General features: G+C 44.2%; 1 protein-coding gene across 8 annotated transcripts in view; it reads right to left on the bottom strand.

Annotated features, from left to right (window-relative positions):
* Nucleotides 1–15,983, bottom strand: part of TMEM150C (transmembrane protein 150C) — a 576,836-nt gene that overhangs the window by 546,472 nt on the left and 14,381 nt on the right. For 2 of the 8 annotated variants that reach the window (XM_069626142.1, XM_069626141.1), the window contains exon 2: nucleotides 14,368–14,649. The exons of the other annotated variants lie outside the window; for them this stretch is intronic. The gene's annotated coding sequence lies outside the window, so the exon portion shown is untranslated. The remainder of the gene's footprint in view (nucleotides 1–14,367; nucleotides 14,650–15,983) is intronic. 8 annotated transcript variants of the gene reach the window in all.

Below are 15,983 nucleotides of genomic sequence, written 5' to 3'. Positions count from 1 at the left end.
TGCTCTGGGTAGCTGTGTTTAATATCTGAAAATTAAGAGTGTGCAGCGTTTGTCTAGGTAGGGATATTGGATGCCTTAACAACATCAATAAAGTGAACCACAGTAGAACGAATGACCGAAGACACTGATGCGCATTGCTGTGTGGTACAATGAACCAACAATTTCATCTAGAAGTTCAGACTCAAGCGGTTATTTAATATTGTCATGTGAATTCAAACAAGATTTTAGCAGTGATTGCACAACTCAATAGGCGCTGTGAATGCTGAAAGTCTTAATAGCACGGGCCTTACATGGCCTTGCACCGGATTGGCCAGGACGACAGTTTGAATGGGTCTTCAGAATATGTGTCTAAATGTAGATCCAAGTTGCACTGTATTTTAATGCAGGCGCCCTCCAATGGTTAGCAAAGAAATTCTGTTGGAGAAACAGGCTTGCTGAAGAATTATTTGCACAGAAGGATGCTAGTTATTTAACAGTATTAATCCTTTAGCCTTGAAAAACACAGACACAGGGTTTTAACATGTGTTGGCTGTTTTGCCTGTATATTTCACAGCGCCTATTGAGATGTGCAAATACTGCTAAAATCTTCTTTGAATTTGCATGGCACTATTAAATAACCATTTGAGTCTGAACTTCATGGTGAAATTTTTGGTTCATGGTAACACACAGCTATGCACGTCAGTGTCTTCGTCATTCATTAACCTGAGTTTCTATATACAATCTGCCCAGTAATGGTTGCCTCATTTCTGGGTCTTGCAATCCATTCTTCCACTCAAGTTCTAACAGCCAACCCAGCAGTCGTCCTAACAATCTGGTCGTTCACTCCAGTTCTTGCAGCCAGCTTAGCAACCCTCCTTCTCTGCTCCAACAATCCTCTTCCTCTTTAAAACCACTACTCGCCTTCCCTTCACCACAAAACCTCCTTCTACTCTTGTCATTGCGCTGGGTTTCAAAGGTTTTCACTAATTGCAGTAGTGTGTCTATCCTAGGCAAATGTTGAGTCTGGAAATTCGGTTGTACATGTAGTTTTGATTTTAATGGGCAAGTGATTGCCACAGTCTTGAGAGCACTAGGGGGGCCATTCACATGCAGAAAAGCCAACACGTACAACCGAGTTTCCGGACTCATCATTTGCTTACGATAGACGCACTACTGCAATTAGTGAAAACCTTTGAAACCCAGCGCCAACACTAACAGGGTCTGCAGCCTTTCCTCAGACCTCAATATACAGGACTTGTGGAGCATTGTCCCGTAGGAACCCTGGACTTGGCAGCAGGAGGCACTATAGATTTCGGAACCAGATCAGCGCAGGGATCCGTTTTTTCTTTAAGCTCCCAGCATCTAGGTCTTTATATAGTGCTTCAAGTGCATAGCTTCCCGCTGATTACATGCCCGCTCTGGGCATGCGCCAAGGCGGGGTTGCTTTTTAGTGCCGAGTTCATGGTTTGTTCCCCCGTCTCAGGATGGGGAGTTTCCCTTCTCTGAATTTCGTTTTGGTGACACAATAACATTTGCTAATCCATATATAATCTTTCTTCTAAAACTATGACCTCCTGAAGCAGTAAAAGCACACAGGGCAGTCTGCTTAGGGATCAGGAATCCTCGGAGACCAGAGGTACTAAGACAAGCAAAGAAATGCTTCAGAGGTCAGCAGTGAACATGAACCGTGAAGGATCAGGGAATCCAGGTTCCCCCCTCCAAGGAGAGTTCTCAAGTGGAGTTTGAGTGCAAGCTGCAACATGAACGTGGAAGTGATCAAGTGGACACAAAGGGTAATTTAGCAGATGTGGGGTGAGAAAGCAGACACCATTAGGTGCCAGCAAGTAGGAAAAGATGATGGTGCCATTTTATTCTCGGTGCTATTACTCCAAGGACTGGAGAAAACCTACAGGTGGCTTTCCCCATCGATCGAAGAGTGCACGTGGTGAGTCACATGTTTTCATCCCACAGACAGGGCAGGCAAGAGGAGGATCCCGTGGAGCAGTCCGACAAAGCCAATGAGGTGAACCCATTGGTGCATAATTTCCCTGGCAGGTTTGAAGTCTGGGCTGTTAAAGCTCAGCCTTAGGATAATTTTTTTTGTTTTTAGACTATTCGAGGCAAAGCTGCACAATCATTTTAGAGGTGAAGAGAAGGTGGACATTTGATCGAATGCACAAAGGTGGTGAGCTCACTGATTGTACTCAGCCGTAGGTGCCAGTCCATTATTGGAGTGTCACACGGGCACTCGAGCAGACTGTGCTTAGCATTATGCTATGTGATGGCGCTGGAGTGTTACAAGGTGCACTTTCACACTTTCATAGCTTCGGATAATTTTGATCTACATTAATGGTATGAAGAGAGCTGAAAGAAAAATGAAAGATACTTGTCTGAAAGCCTTAAGAGTCATCTAGGACCCCACAAACTGGGAATTTGAAATTAGTGAATTACAACATGGTAGATGATTCTCAAGACATTGGAAATCCCACAGAGTCAATGAATCTTACCAAAGAGGTCCTGGTGCACACTCTGGAGGGGGGCTAAAAGATTAACTGAACAAGCTTTTGAAATTAGAGCGAACAGCATTCTGACAGGACAGGACGAGCGCAGTGGCAGAAAGTAAATAGGAATTAGCTGAGCTAAGGTGCAAATTTGACTAAATGGAAAATTGGGTATCGCTGGAGGATAAAGTCCCTCCACTTTCCAATCAAACAGGCTACACAGGCTTTAAAACTCTAATGTGGGGGTGTTGTCGAGCAGACAGCCAAGATGCCCGACTAGCTCGAAACTCTGTACAGAGTAGCCACGTAATCCTTGTTTTTTGCTGCCTGGCGACATCTTATAGGGATCTTTTTGTGACACTAGTCTCGTGAAGGCACCAGGAACCACTGGATTAAAATCGATCCGAAATTCGGATCAGGACTTTGCTGTTATTGAGGAGAGGCGCTGTCTGCGCAGCACTGCCGTGGGACCACTAGCGAGTGCTGGAACAGCATTGCTGCATCCTGGTGTGAGACGGCTCATCGATGTACTGCGGGGCCCCAGAACAAGGGGCGATGTGCTTTGATTGCGTGTAGTCCGATGAGAAGTGAGCGTTGGCAGTACCGGCCAGGGAGTATCTGGTGGTGAGGAGAGGTGTGGGCAGAGACCACTGCCGGGGACTCTGCGGGTGGAGCTGCATAGCGGGAGAGCGGCACGCTCAATACCAGCAGAGAGCTTGACTTCAGCAGACGAGTGGTCTGGCCCTGCGTTGCTCCTTATATGTTATCGTGGTCTGGTTAACTTAAGCGTGTTGAAGCACCAGAGTGCTGATACGGTGCTGGGGCATAACTGAAGGATTTGACAATTACTGCCGTTGCACGGTGCTTGCTGCCCGTGTTGTGAAGCTGTGCATTGTTGAGGAAGGATTGGTTTCTTCTTTTTTTCTTTAAGTGTCCATGCCTGTTACAGGTGCCTCGCTGGGTGGTTGTCTTAACAGTGTATATGAATGGACAGGATTGGCAGCCACATATACTCCTGCACACAGATTTGCGTTCCGAGTATGGTGCTGCATGAATGATTCTCTCTAGGCTGCTCTGATAGAGTAACAATAAGGAGAAGTGATTAAAAGGCTGCAATGACCAAAGGTTCTGGTTCTAAGAAAGGTGGCGTCATGGATACGTTTACCAAACCCACTTCTAAAGTGTCCTCACTCTCTGGCAGCGATGTGCAGACTGGAGAGCAGGCGGTGAGCTTGGGCATGGGTAATCTGATCGATTTACAAGGTATGATGGAAGTGATACAGCAAGGTTTTGCTTCAGTAAATGTTAAGTAAGATGGCATCACTGAAACCGTGTCGTCCATGCGAGCGCAGCTTGAGAAAGAGACACAGCGTATTACTGAAGCTGAAAGTATGATGAGCAATACGGAGGATAATGTTGGAGAGCTGCAGACTGCGTTTTCTGCTCTTACCCGAGAGATGAAGCAAGTGAAAGCAAAGTGTGAGGACTTGGAGTCTAGATCCAGAAGAAATAATATTCGTATTGTGGGGGTGCCAGAGGATGCCCTCAGTGGTAATATGGAAGTGCCAGTGGAGAACCTGATGCGTGAGCTACTGGATAACCCTGGATGGTCCCCGCACTTCACAGTGGAACATGCACATAGGGCGTTGGCTGCAAAACCTAAACGTGGCGATTATCCCTGTCCGATTATAGCACACGTTCTGAACTACCGGGGATAAGCAGGAACTGCAGCTGGGTTCTAGCGTGGTTTGCATGTTCCCGGATTACACTGTGGCGGTGCAGCAGGAGCGCCTTTCCTTCATGGGGGTGAAGAAACTGCTTAGAGATCAAAGCACACCGTATGCTATGTTGTTCCCTGCCAGTCCTAAACTACGGCATAACAACAAATCCTTCTTTTTCACTGTTTCTGAGCAGGCAATCTCTTTTATTGAGACACATATCCCGATGCCTTTGTCTAAGTCTGGTGGTCCTTTGAAATGATTCCTGGAGCTGATTGATGCGGTCAGCGATACTTATGTGGAGGAGTAGAGGGTATTGTGCAGGATGTTGCCAGTGGGGAAGTGGTTTAGTCTATGTTATAGGCTCACTCTGCGCGGAAACAGTTGTCACCTCTGCAGGTGCAAATGGTTGTAGTTCTAACGGGCCGGGAGGGTCGCGTCTGGAGGGTGAACATGGCCGATGTTTGGGGGCACGTGAGGGAGGGTTGGGAGATGGGAGTGTTTAACTGTGGGTTAAAAATTACAAAAGGAACTTAGGCATGGTTTGCAAGAAACGGACGGTTGAATTCTGCAGTTAAATTGCTCAGTTGGAATGTCTGGGGTTTGGGAAATCCAATAAAAAAGCTCAAGGTAATGGCGCTTGTGAAAGCAAAAGTGCTAATGCTGTCTTACTCTTACTGCAAGAGACGCATATGATGGCTAAGCAGGCAGAACTATTTGCACAAGGGTGGGGGAGGAATAGATATTATACATCCTATTCGACGAAGGCCAGGGGGTCATGACTTTAATACACCGAGATACGCAGTTTGTGCATCTGGGTACGAAAATTGATGAGGGAGGACGATATGTATTGGCGCATGGTACATATGGGTGGGAGGTGCTCTTGGCGAATGTGTAAGGACCTAACATGGATGATCCTGAATTTTCTGAGGATAGCTCAGTGGCAGCGTGCTCGCCTTGGAAGCAAGACGACACAAAGCAACACAGGTTTGATCCCCGGGTCCGCGCTTAGAAACCTCTGGGTATTTAAGCGCGTTATAAATATGCAACTAAGACAACAACAACAAAAATCTGTAACAGCGCCTTGATGCCCCCGGGCTGTGTGAGCGCTTTAAAAATACAAATAAATAAATAAAATATTTCAATTGTGTGCCCAGTATCCAATGGCCTTATTGATCGGTGGGGGAAGACACGAACACTATATTAAGCACAACCTTGGATCGCAACTCCGATGCGCCTAGGTGTCCTACTAGAGCCTCACAGGCTATTTTGGCTCTTATGGGTGAAATGGACATGTTAGATATGGGGCGGGGAGGGAATATACATATTATTCCACTGTACACAATATGCATTCAAGAATTGATGTGTGGTTGATATCCAGTGCGCTATTGCCCATGGTGGAAGGATGTTTCATATTCCCTCGTACGTATTCAAATCACTCCCCGATTCCCCTTTTAACTAAAGAGGATGGGGTGCGCGCTTTAAGCCTGCTGCATTGCAGGATCCAGTGTGTGTTACTACCCAGCAAGAGAATATTGCCACATATGAGTTAAACAATGGATCGGTCAGATCTGGTGCAGTCTTATGGCAAGCTTTTAAGGCATATATGCATGGGATTGTGATCTCCACTGAGTTTGGGGTGTTAAAGGCGATAAGAACTGAGGTGCAAGTTCTTGAAACTGAGCTCTCTGCATTACAGGTCCAATATGCTCAGTGTCCTAACTTTGCAGCATGATATTAGGACTAGGCTGGATGCATTCCACAAAGCCACAGATAGAGAAATACTGTATTCAGATAAACCTGCCATGGCGAGGCGGTACAGGGAAGCCTATAGGACGGGTAGACTGCTTGCTTGGACAATATGGACTGTATTGGGGAATAAACACATTCCGTGCATCGGACGATTGAATGGTATGGTGGCACATGCAGATGGGGATATTGATACTGTGTTTTATCATTTTTACTCCGCTCTATATACGGCTAAGACTACTGAAACCTCCCCAATGACAGATAAATACTTGGATTGGATACAGACGACTTTACTGTCAGAGCAGTCTAGGAAGGCGCTTGAAGCCCGATTTACAGATCAAGCTAGCGATTAGAGAGCTTTCGGGTGAGGAATCTCCAGGGTCAGATGGCTTTGGTACAGAATTTTATAAGGTATTTTGTGATGAGCTGGCTCCTCGATTATTGCAGGTATGGACAAAGGCTCTAGAGGAGGGGATATTACCAGAGATGTTACGCAAAGCGATCATTATTCTTCTACTGAAGTTGGATAAGATTGCAAGTGAGTGTAGGTCTTATAGACCCTTATCGCTCATCAATACTGATGCCAAGATATATGCCAAAATTATAGGAATGCGTTTGTTCCCTCGGATGCCATATATGGTGCACGCTAATCAATCCGGATTTATACGAGGCCGGTCGACAGCTTCCAATATTAGACGTTTCTATGGTGTTCTGGCACAGGTCCCAAGGGATAGTCCAGCGGTGGCTGTTTCGCGCAATATGAAGAAAGCGTTTGATACTGTTGCTTGACCTTTTTTCTTCCGTTTTCTTGAGAATTATGGGTTCGGTCCTCATTTAATTTCGTGGATCTGTTGTTATATACACAACCGTTAGCTTGTGCAAGAATGGTCGGATGTCACCGACCTTTGGATTAGGTTGGGGGACCAGACAGGGCTGTCCCCTCTCCCCCATTTTGTTTGCTTTGGTTATTGAGCCTTTGGCGGATTTCATCCGGGGTAAATTTCAGGGGGCTGGTATACTTCTGTGGGGGAAATAAGAAGTTATGGCGTTATACGCTAATATTTTATTGTACCTATGACATGCTGTGACTCACCTGGCATCAGTGCTTGCAGCTGTACAACATTTTGGCATATATTCGTGTTTTATCCTCAATAATAATAAGTCGGTAATTTTTCCACTATCAAATGGCACTCGGGATATGGTTAATACACTGAGATTGAAATGGGCTGCAAGCGATTTCTGTTACTTGGGCATTAGGGCGGCACATACGGTTTCAGAGACCTTTGACCTGAACTATGGCAGATACTTCGGTGTGTTGCGAGTTAAACTTTTTAAGTGGAGTGGTATCCCTATGTCTATGGCCGGATGTCTAGTATTGATTAAGATGACCATTCTACCTAAACTACTTTACTATTTTCATAACATCCTGTTGTTTCCAGGGTGCGGGTTCTTCTTTGAACTGGTGGGTTTGTGCTCCTCATTTGTATGGTTGGGAGGTCAGATTTGGATGGGCTGAGATCGACTGGCTAGGCCATATGGGACTAGAGGCCTATCTGCCCTGGACTTTGAATTTTATTATTTGATGGCGCAATTGTACCATGCAACATTTTGGAATGCGAACCATCCAGAGATGCTGCATGTGAGGCTGTAGTGGTTAAGGGCAGGATCCACGCCGGCGATTCTGTTGCTTGCAGGGAATACATACTGCAGCAATCATGGTTTAGACCCGGAAAAGGCGATGCAGGAGGCTTGGATTGGGTTGAATAAGAAGAGTAAGGTATTGACTATTTATGACAAGAGGATCTCCCTTTGGGCCATAAGGAAGGTAGAGCCTGCTACTAATAAGGTGTTGGAGAGCGACTCAGCAAGTGCGGGTATCCAGATGTTAGGCGATTTGAATATAGTAGGGCAATTTCTCAATTGGGAACCTAAGTCACATCCTTGTTTGTTGTATATTCTCTCACCCTCTACATACAAGAAATCCATCGCGACCCTATTAGATTACACAGTCATTGGTGGCAGTGAAGGGTCCTGCTAATAGGGCTGAATGGGAGAAGGATCTGGGCACGGTAATTAAAGATTTGAAGTGGACACAAATCTGTCGACTAATTAAGGAAGTATCGATTAACTCAATGTACTGACTCATACAATTTAAGGTTGTAAATAGATCATCTAAATGCATGCAATGGTATCTAGGTTTAGCGTAGGCACTGTTGAGGTATGCCCTTATGTCGATTTATAGGTGCTCATCTATTGCATATGTTATGGGGTTGTCTTAAACTGAGGATATACTGCAGTGAGGTGTGTCGGACACTGGATAAGATTCTTGAGAATTGCAACTGTCTATTGTTAAATGTGTGCTGTGGTATACAGGGAGGCCGTCAGTCGCTCGACGTAGGTTTTTAAATCTAAGTTTGTTGTTAGCTAAGAGGGTTATATTGATCAGACGAAAACAGCAAAATAATGTTTTCATAAAGATCTTGCATTACAAACTGTAGCAGCCAAAAAAAGATTCAGAGAGCATATAACGATTAGTGGGGGAGTCGGGTTGAAGAATTTCACTCTTCCATCATTCTATACACCAACATGGGCCAGATATTTTGCATGTTACATTTCTTGATAATTTTTGTGGGATTTGCGTAAGGAAATTTAGTTGTTGCAGGGGAGATGAACTTGCTGATGTATAAATATGTGGATAGATTGTCTCTTTCTAGGTTTGGAGGAGAGGGGGGCGCATCTTCTAAATAAATAGGATTTTTTTTATAACCGGAGACATAGAACTCCAAAGGGAAGAGATTATACATACTTCTCTCATATCCAGAATCCTATTTCCAAAGCAGTCTCGATCGAGGTTATGGGAGTATTTATCAAACCCCTGACACACACGGTCATAGTGCAGCAGATGCAGTGCTAGACTTGGGAGTTGCCCCAAGGCCTGGTGGACATTAGAATCCTTAAGGACCCCTATTGTACAGAGGAAATAAAGGAGGTAATTAGAGAATACTTGAAGTGTAACTGCCCTTAAGATACAGAGCCAGGAACACATTGGCACGCCTTGAAGCCACAGTACAGGGACATTTTATGCCTTGCTAAAGCTATAAAACAGGTGAGAGGAAAAAAAAAAGACACTACATGATGAGTTAAAAATAAATTGGAGGGCCCTTAAAAAGTAATCCCTCCAAATACATCCTAAGGAAGCATTTATATGTCAAAGGGCCACTATATGTGCGTAGTACGAATATAGCAGAGAAAGAACTGTTGCGGTCGAAACAAAGATTCTACCAACAGCGGAATAAGACTGTCATCCACTGGCACAACAGTTCAAAGCCAGAAAAGATAGAGCTTTTATAGGGCCTACAATAGATGAAAATGTAGAGAATAGTATTGATGATACATGAAGAAAAGGCTGTGCAAGCATTCTATCAGGGTATTATACAATAGCAGAGGGGTCAAGTAGATTGGATGTAGAGAAGTATCCAGATGATATTCAGCTATATATTCTGAACGAGGAGCAAAGAGAATTTTTGGATGCACCTATAGAATTGAGGGAGGTACTGGAAGCAAACAAAACTAATGAAAGTCTGGATCCAAATGGGCTTACCAACGATTTGTATAAACATCTGGACACTTTATAAGCTAAGCCATTAACAGATTCATTTCATTCCTTCAGAAACGGCCACCCACTAGCAGACTGAAGCCTTGGTTATGGTAATACCTAAAACTGAGAAAATCTTGAAGCTGTGCTCCAAGTACAAGTCAATTGCCCTCTTAAATGTAGGCGTGAAATTGTTACCTGAATATTGGCAACTAGACGGGAATCTATTCTTCCTACACCTTGTGGACTGAACGCCTATTTTCATATTGCACACATCTCATTGCTTTGATCAGATATTTTAGTTTCCTTATTAATTTTATTTATCGTCTGTTCCTTGTAAGCCGATTTGTTTGGCAGGAGAGTGCTTGGCCTCCTTCGGCGCTCTGGGGTCTCATGCCCGGCTGACGCTGGTGTCTTGAGTTCAATCTTGCATGCATCACGCATTGTCTTTTCTTTCATGGATTGGCTCCTGGCAATAGCATGCGTGTAATTACAGACAGGTTCCAGAAGCGCAGCAGAAGCGTGCCTCCCACGCTAAAGTCGTGCCAAAGTTAAGCCCGTCTGTGCCTGTCCGAGACTTGCCATGGGTGTACTGCTGCCCCGCCATACCAGATTGCATGCCGAGAACTTCACCCTCAGTAATTTCTGCTTTGCCCCTCTCTTGCAGATTTTTCAAATGTTTCTTGTTTAATTCTTGCACTCTTGTAGCACATGCAGCATCATGTTATTATCTTTTCCATGCACACTTCCCTCATTTTGCTTGTGTCACAGAGAATTGGCATCAGGACCCTCTGTTGTACAGGCTTTACCAGCTAGCTATAGTATTCTACGGCTGAATCGAAATTCCACCCGTTCGGGGGGGGGGGCGTAACTTTAATTTACAAATCAATTTTTATGGGCACAATGCTGCCCCTCTCACACTGCTTGCAAATTGAAGCTTTATTAGTTTTTTAAAAAATTACAGCTTTGTTGCTCTTACATATTTTAATCACGTATGGGCCACCACAGCCTGGTCCAGTTTTTGTTGAGTTTCTTGGAACGTGCTGCTAATCTCCATAAATGTTGTTGATTTCAAACTCAGGCCTAATGATCCCTTGGATTCTTAGACTGTCAGTCTTATTTCAGCTATGGCCGATTTCGATCTACCTTAGTTACCAAACCCGCTCATCAGCTCGGTAGCATGCTGGACTTCATATTTTTCACCAACTAGGCTGATTTCGATTTCCTCTGCTCTCCATGTTCCAAGGACTGATCATTTTATCATTCCCTTTCTAACCCGGATTAAATCCTCCTCTGTTACTATTACTTCTTGCAGTCCTTACCGGAGCTGGCGTTCGGTTAATGTTTCGAATTTGGCAGCCCCAATTCACAATCAAAGCATCTCCTCTCAAGCCCTAGACATGAATATTCTTACACAGGATTTCACCTTCATACCCAACTCGCTTGCCCCTCTCAAACCTCTAAACCCTGCTCTCGCCCTACCGAGCCGTGGTTTAATGCAGATCTTAAGTTGCTTCAGCTTCGCCGGAGACAGGCTGAATGTATAAGGAGCGCCTATTGTCCAGCTGCCAAAGCCTAACTCTGTCAGGCCACAGCTGTTTACCATATAGCTATTGTTGATGCTAAGCGCACCTTCAACACCCATCAAGTTGAAACTTCCATTAATCAACCTAAAGAGCTTTTTTAGCCTGGTATGTTCTCTATCCTCTGCTCCCGTTTCCTCTGGAGTGGTTTCTCCTTCGCAGGCATTAAATGACTCTCTGATGACTTTCTTTATAGAGAAAATCCCGACCATTTGAGAGAAAATTCATCATCTGCTCGAAGCCCGGAAGGCGTGGTGATAGGGCCTCTAGCTAGTGTTTTATCACCTATGTGGTCCAGCTTTCCTGGATTTACTTCAGCTGGCATATTTATGGCTACAAATATAATTAAATTGGCATCTCCCTTGGTTCCTATTCCCTTGGTCATCTTGAAAGAGATTATGCCTACTATTGCACCATTGATTGCGCAGGCAGTTAATCACTCTTTCACATCAGGGTCTATTCTGCCTGATCCGAAACTTGCCTTCGTGATCCCCCTCTTAAAAAAAAAAGCTTCTTTGGATCCCACTGTTACTATTATTTTTCAGCCCAGCTCCCTATCGCCCTTTCTAATGAAGCTTTCAGAGTCCCTGGTTAACCCCTTGTAAAGTATTGTCTTAGAAAACTAGTCCTACTTGGACTCCAGTCAATCTGGATTCTGCCCTGGGCATGGCACAGTTTGTTCTCGTCTCAGTCGTTGACGATCTGGCACAACTACATGATCAAGGTGGTGCAGGGGTGCTCCTTCTTCTTGATCTATCTGCCGCATTCGACACCAGTGATCATTCAGCCTTGTTGGATCGCCTGGCTGGAGCAGGGTTAGTGGGTTCAGTGCTATCCTGGTTTAGGTCTTTTTTAATTGACCGGTCGCAATCACTCTCTCTTCCTCCTTTTTGTTCTGCCCCAGTGCCTCCAACTTGTGGGGCCCCTCAGGGCTCTGCTATTTCTCCCATCTTATTTAACGTTTAGATTCAGCCTCTTGCAAAACTCATCCACTCCCTCAGCTTCCTGTCCTATTCATATGCAGATGACACATAAATCATTGTCCATCTGGATCTTGCTCAATCTGAGACAGCTGCCTGCTTAAGTCATGTTTGGAATCCATGGGAAACTGGATGAGTAGCAATTGGCTAAAGCTAAATGGTGACAAGACAAAGGTGCTGGTGGTAGGTCCCCCTTTGGCTACTTCCCTATGGACTCCATCTTTTGCCCCCCGCCCCCTCACTCAGTCCGTTCCCGTTGCCAGTCCCTATGGTTAAGGATTTGGGTTTTAAGATTTGAGTTTCCTTGTCGGCTGAAGCCCAGGTGAGTGCAGTGTGCCAAACAGGTCATCGAAAACTGAAGGTGCTTTGAAAAGTTCTTCAGTATTTGCCATCTCACCTGCAAGCCCCTGTTGTGAATTTTTTTGGTTTTTGGCTTCTTGGATTATTGCAATTCTCTCTTGTTGGCACAACCTGCATACCTCAATCAACATCAAGTTCTTCAGAATCTTGCTGCTAGAGTCACCACTGAATCTCCTTTTGGAGTAAATACCCTATTCTTCGGTCACTTCATTGGCCCCCGGATTGTCATCCGTCAGAAACTCAGAACAATTTAAGACCGCTTTAATAGCCCATACAACCCTCTACACTGTTAAGAGGAAAACACTTTAAGAAAAACTTTAATAACGCATACAGTATTCTTTTATGTTTTTTCTTAGCCATAACCACTGGTAGGAATTAATCTGAATGCTTCAAGTTAGATGCAGCCATGCATTCATATTTTTTCTTAGCAATATGTTTCTAGGCACTCATGTATGGACTCCGTAACTCATTTACTTACTTTTTTATGCAATAATTATATACAGTAATCATTCTTCACAACTGCTACAATGTGCATGCTTTATTTTATGCCATCAACATAGGCAGTTTATGTCCAAGTATAAGTCCTAAAGTCTCAGTAGAGGTTTCAAAGAGTCACAAATCTCTGATCTATTACAAGCGGTCTTGAGGGGGGTGATAGGCCACAGAAACTCTGAACAATTTAAGATAGCTTTAATAGCCCATACAACCTTGACAATGTTAAAATGGGGAAAACACTTCAGCTCTATAACCGAACATGTGAGGGGCAGGGCCTCAGCTAGCAACCGTTTGTACGTCGGCAGTTTAGCCAAGAACAAGGAAATGGTGTGTTTCCTCTCTCAGCCAGCCGGCTCTCACGTCACAAGGGATCAGTTGGCAGCTTTTAGATTTACACTGCTGATTGGTAGCTGATACACACACAGGAAACTGCCATGACTCGAAGATTCGCATTGGTCACTTATTATATATACAAGCTAGTGTCACATAGCATACAGTGAGATGTGGCTGGTAAAGGTTAACAAGATGATTCTACCTCCAATAGAGAGAGCCTTTTAACATAGCTTGCAGAATAATGTGATTCTTTAATGTTACAAATATTCTACCGCTGATAAAGAAAGTAAGATGTCACCCATTGACTGTTAAAGAAGCAGACATTACAATATCCACACGTGCAGGGCAGCCATTTTACAGTTACAGATCTAAATATAAATGTATGGCCCAGCACAGGGACACGAGAGGCCAGCAGACTTGCCTCCACTTTAAAGCCAAAGGAGCTGGGGAGAGGAGAGACACAGCCAGATCCAAGGAAGCAGATGCCTGTCAACTTCAGAAGGAGCCATTTACTTTGATGCTATATCCTCTCTAAACGCGAGTACAGACGGATTCCCCGTTGCATTATAGGCGTTTAGTGTACTGTAGCAATAGAAATGAGATTCCTGTGTTTTTAAACTGAACATCACTGGTTTCTTTATTTGAATACTCAACATGTTCTTCGCTTACATGATAATCTTGTTCATAGGTTTGATATGGTATGTCTGCTTTTGCACTTGCTTGTTTAATAAAGAGAAGAACGCTCCGAAAATAAGGAATCATATAAAAAACCTTAAAATGATAACTCTTTGTCAGTGTATATTTAGTGCAACGAGTCTGAGTGAGTCAAGAACCTTTATTTCCTGTATGTGTTTAATCATGCTGATAGCACCAGAGCCTATGCCTGAATGTCCATGGTGCTGTGAGTCATCCTAGGGTGTTTCAGACATGAATTACTGATGACCAGGGGTCAATTGTCAGACATGAATTACTGATGACCAGGGGTCAATTGTCACAGCATCGTATGGGGTGGAGAGAAGGGACTTGTGATCATAACAATCATAGGCAATCATGACAGATATCTAAAGTAATTACTTTTAAATCTTTATGTATAGTCCACCGCGCTTTCTTCTCACGATGCCCATTTTATTCAGGTTCCTCGTGTCAAATACTCCCTAATTGGGGGTTGTGCTTTCTCAGGGGTGGCTGCGCGATTGTGGAATCAGCTTCCATATTCTCTTCGGGCCACAGAAAACGATCTTCATTTAGACACCCATTGAAAATGTCTTTATTTAGATCATCTCAGCTCGTGGCTTGAAGGCCGTCCGGTTTCCGTTTTTTTTAGTGCCAAGATGAATTTTTGGTGGCCGTCGCACTCTATAAATTAAAGGTAACATAACTTATTGATTCCAATCAATCTAGCTTCTTTGGAAAAATAGTATATTCAATAATATGAGCAAGGTTCAGCATTTTAGGTAAGACTAGAAGATCCCCGGTCTCATCCCTATTGTTGACACTAGATGCCGAAAATGCATTCAATAGTGTGAATTTGGGATTCTTAGAGGGCACACTTAAAAAGTTTAAAGATGGACCAAATATTATTAGGATAATTGTAGCCAACTACCACAACCACCTACATGAAAACAGTAGTAAATGGAGTGGTTCATCCTAAAGTAGAATTAGGTGGGAGGATGTGGTAGGGATACCCCATGTCTCCCTATTTGCTCCATCAGTTGAATCCATGGCAGAAATCACTACACCATCATCCATAAAGACAGACCTACAGCCAAAGGTGGCAAGGTAGCAATTACAGCAAGATATTCTCTACCACTCAGAGAACTAGCCAATGCGCATGACAATTTTGGAGAGATACTCACAACTAAACTTTACCTATGACATGCATCTACAATAAGCTTACATCTGGTCTACCATGCCCCTGGCCCAGCCCTCTGCTTTGAAGAGGACATCCTGTACCTGCTCTCGAACGCCAAACCAACCTCTAAGACTATTCTCATAGGAGATATGAACCTTGGCCTACATGATGATCTCGACAAGAAGGCTGCTTCACTAGACTACTAACCGACTACTCTTGGCTGTTCACAGCGCATCCTCAGTACCACACACTCCAAACGCCGAACCATTGATTGGCTAGCTGGCTTGAACTGTAACATTGAAGTTACCTCCAATGTACCTTGCGAATGGCGCGATCATAATATCATCCACTTCAGCATACCAACGACTTGCACTACCCCCCCCTCTGCTGCCACCCTCCCTCCTGCAACAACTCAAATTACTTGTAAGATATCCAAACCTTCCTTACTACCTCTACTCGATAATCTAGCACCTTCACAAATCGCTATCACTGGCCCGGACTCTAACCAAACCCTGATGCAGGCTATCAACACAGTGGCCCCCAATACCTTGCACAGAGCCAAACCAGCACCCCACTGCAACTCTTGGTTCACTTCTGAATTTAAATCTCTGCGACTTCCTGAACGTGAGCTCAAACCAAATGGTTGAATGACCCATCAGAAGGCAACAAAGCCAGCTTTTCATCCACATCAAAAGCCTACAAAAAAGAAATTGTGCTAAAAAAAAGCATATAAAAACAGAATTGCAAATGCCAAATCCAGCTCTCGTGAGCTTTTTGCGATCCTGTGCGAGCTGGAATCGCCCACATCACCCCCGATATTATGGTGCCCCAACAAATT

The sequence above is a fragment of the Ambystoma mexicanum genome, chromosome 6p, assembly GCF_040938575.1.
Source record: "Ambystoma mexicanum isolate Mex_15411 chromosome 6p, UKY_AmexF1_1, whole genome shotgun sequence".
Lineage (NCBI taxonomy): Eukaryota > Metazoa > Chordata > Amphibia > Caudata > Ambystomatidae > Ambystoma > Ambystoma mexicanum.
The sequence above is the reverse complement of the archived record's forward strand: the minus strand, read 5'-3'. Positions and strand labels throughout refer to the sequence as shown.